The sequence below is a fragment of the Rana temporaria genome, chromosome 4 (genome assembly GCF_905171775.1).
Source record: "Rana temporaria chromosome 4, aRanTem1.1, whole genome shotgun sequence".
In the NCBI taxonomy this organism is placed as follows: domain Eukaryota; kingdom Metazoa; phylum Chordata; class Amphibia; order Anura; family Ranidae; genus Rana; species Rana temporaria.
In genome coordinates this window covers 178,610,041-178,613,888 of record NC_053492.1, presented here as the reverse complement: position 1 = coordinate 178,613,888, position 3,848 = coordinate 178,610,041, and the positions used below count along the sequence as shown (strand labels likewise).

General features: G+C 43.5%; 1 non-coding gene across 1 annotated transcript; it reads right to left on the bottom strand.

Annotated features, from left to right (window-relative positions):
* Positions 1-1,236: 1,236 nt before the first annotated feature.
* Positions 1,237-1,308, bottom strand: TRNAD-AUC. Its single transcript has one exon. It is a non-coding gene; the product is annotated as a tRNA-Asp (tRNA).
* Positions 1,309-3,848: the final 2,540 nt, after the last annotated feature.

Below are 3,848 nucleotides of genomic sequence, written 5' to 3'. Positions count from 1 at the left end.
GTTACAGGAAGAGTTACTATTGGGTATATAGGGAGGGTTGGTATTGGGGTTACAGGGAGTGTTAATGCGACAGAACACATTGGTTCTTCCTTGTCCCCGACCCCCCTCTATGACAAGGCTAAGGGGAGTGTCCCTAACTGTGTTTAAAGGTGTATGTCTTCTACTTAAAGGTAATTTTTTTTTCAATAACAAACATATTATACTTACCTCCATTGTGCAGCTCGTTTTGCACAGAGTGGCCCCCAACCATGTCTTCTGTGGTCCCTTGGCGGCTGTCTCGGCTCCTCCCCTCAAGAACTAACCCCCTACATGCAAGCTCTCTCCCATGGGGGTTAGTTCTTGCAGGCTCGCTCCCGTGATACAGCCGGCAGCTATAGGCGCAGACTGTATCACTCGGCCCCAAGACGCTGCATCATTGGATGTGATTGACAGCAGCGCGAGCCAATGGCTGCACTGCTTTCAATCAACCAATGAATGAGCCGAGAAGCTCGGCCAAGAAGCCAGCGTGTTCATGGCGTGGGACTTTTGAGGGGTCAGGTAAGTTAACGAGGGGGGGAGGGGTGGGGGGTTACCTATCCTTCGATATTATTTTTACATTAATGCATAGAATGAAAACACATGTGCCTTTACAATCCCTTTAATAAAGAGTTGATGCTCTGCATGTTTAACCCTCAACACCTGTGTGGTTACTCTCGTGATTTGGGGTGTTAAGGGCTAGTTATAGCGAGTCTGCTGGCTGCGGGTGCGTTTGGAGGACAGGAGACACAGGTCTGGCAGATGTGCCCATCTGGGGTATCCGAGATCCATCACAGTTACTCTTGGGGATGTAGGGAGGGTTAGTATTGGGGTTACAGGGAGGGTTATTCTTGGGGCTATAGGGAGGGATAGTATTGGGGTTACAGGGGGCGTTAGTGTTAGGATTACATGAATGGCTAGTGATAGAGAGAGCTGTTGAGCTGTATAGTAAACAGCTGGCTTTTTTTTTATCCAAGTTCCTAAGGATAGCCTAGAAAATACTGAAAAGGAGCCGAGTGCTCCACCTACTGGCTGAAAATAAGAATACAAACCAATCATATTCTTGTGCACAAAAATATATTTTTCAAAGGTGCTTAACAAAATACATACAAACACACAACATATTCCTTTTGGTTTAAATTTTATTCCATCAGCATTTTATTTGTACAGCAGATTTCTCTATCCTGTGAAAGCAAAGCAGTTATTAGCCATTTTGGCAATTGCGTTGGCCAGGAATCGAACCCGGGTCAGCTGCTGGATAAGCAGCTATGCTCACCACTGCACCACCAACGCGAGGAATGTCTTTGGATTGTGGGAGGAAAGCCTATATGCAGCTCCCCCTCTTGGGCACACTAAATTCAGCCAAATAACCTAGCAGCATGTCTTAGGATCGTGGGAGGAAACCGGAGTTTAGAAATTGACTTAGAACCCCCAAACATTATATATATATATATATATATATATATATATATATATATATATATACAGTGAGGAAAATAAGTATTTGAACACCCTGCTATTTTGCAAGTTCTCCCACTTGGAAATCATGGAGGGGTCTGAAATTGTCATCGTAGGTGCATGTCCACTGTGAGAGACATAATCAAAAAAAAAAAATTCCAGAAATCACAATTTATGATTTTTTAACTATTTATTTGTATAAGTGAAGTGAACTCCTGCGCTGTCTAGAGTGAGGGGACAAGTGAAAAGTGGGGATACTGCTGCAAATAAAAAAGAGGTCTACCTCGATAGACAAAAAGTGATAATTGTAACAAGTGAAATATTTGCGCTGTCAAGTGTTATACAAATTAATGTGTGTGTGCATATAACCACATACATATACAAGTACAAAAAATGGGTGGGGAAAGTCCAAAAAAGGGGGAGTGACACTAATATACCAGTAAACAATATTGTTGAATAGTCATTAATCGAGGGCACAGTGCTGAAGAGGTCCAGGTACAACAAAATCCAACCATGTAGGGGTGCAGTTCATCAATACTTTATCCAATCAATAACGTTGTGAAGTGAAAAATGTTGAAAAACACAACAATAAAAAAATAAAAAAAATAAAAAAATAAAAATAAAAATAGAAATAAAAATAAATATAAAAATAAAAATAAAAATAAGAATAAGGGTCAAAGTATTTCAGAAGAAGGAGGCCTTGTATCCAAAAAGGGTGAAAGATAGAGAGTGAGCCGTAACCAAGATCTCATATATGCACCTCTAGTGATCCCAGCAGCTCACCTCTAATCTGGCAAGCTGGATTAAATCAGCCTGATCCTGATGGGTGTGGTCCGTTGTTGAATATCACATACGGGTCTCCATAAAGTGTATTACATGAAAAAGTAAAAAGGGTAGAAACCAAATGGTGTGATAACGTCACAGGGAGGGATAGCAATGTCTTCTGATTTAAACCAGTGGAGATGCACTCACATGTGGGTGAAAAAACTGGGGCTCTTATCCACGAACGCCGAGCTCGTCAGTCCCTCCTTCCTCTCCCTTACTGATTCTCCAGGGTTAGGAGTCCCGTGTCCCCAATGGTTCACGAGTCGACTCTTGTTATGTATGAGGATCTCGGTGGTGTATGTGGGGTAAGAGAGAAGGACAAGCCTGATCGTGTGATATCATCAACAATAAACAAAAACCCCCCAGGAATGCCCAGGTAGTAATGCACTCACATGAACAATATAACATAAAAGACCTTCCTCCACGAGTGCGGACTCGCAATAAATCTGTGCCTCCAACACTTCCCCTCTATCTGTGGCTCAGTCCGGACACTCAGATGTGGCAGTCATACATGGGGGGAAGTGGAATAAACAACCACAGCGTAGCCCAGTCAGACGTGAAAAGTTTATTTTAAAAGCACTTAAAAACTCACATTTAAAATCGAAATTGCTGCATCAATCCGACGAGTGGCGAACTCGTATATCCAGTGGTCGGATGCTGGAGTGTGTCAAGCCCTCCAATCCCGACGCGTATCGTCAACATGTGACTTCATCAGGGGATCAGGGATCTTGACACACTCCAGCATCCGACCACTGGATATACGAGTTCGCCACTCGTCGGATTGATGCAGCAATTTCGATTTTAAATGTGAGTTTTTAAGTGCTTTTAAAATAAACTTTTCACGTCTGACTGGGCTACGCTGTGGTTGTTTATTCCACTTCCCCCCATGTATGACTGCCACATCTGAGTGTCCGGACTGAGCCACAGATAGAGGGGAAGTGTTGGAGGCACAGATTTATTGCGAGTCCGCACTCGTGGAGGAAGGTCTTTTATGTTATATTGTTCATGTGAGTGCATTACTACCTGGGCATTCCTGGGGGGTTTTTGTTTATTGTTGATGATATCACACGATCAGGCTTGTCCTTCTCTCTTACCCCACATACACCACCGAGATCCTCATACATAACAAGAGTCGACTCGTGAACCATTGGGGACACGGGACTCCTAACCCTGGAGAATCAGTAAGGGAGAGGAAGGAGGGACTGACGAGCTCGGCGTTCGTGGATAAGAGCCCCAGTTTTTTCACCCACATGTGAGTGCATCTCCACTGGTTTAAATCAGAAGACATTGCTATCCCTCCCTGTGACGTTATCACACCATTTGGTTTCTACCCTTTTTACTTTTTCATGTAATACACTTTATGGAGACCCGTATGTGATATTCAACAACGGACCACACCCATCAGGATCAGGCTGATTTAATCCAGCTTGCCAGATTAGAGGTGAGCTGCTGGGATCACTAGAGGTGCATATATGAGATCTTGGTTACGGCTCACTCTCTATCTTTCACCCTTTTTGGATACAAGGCCTCCTTCTTCTGAAATACTTTGA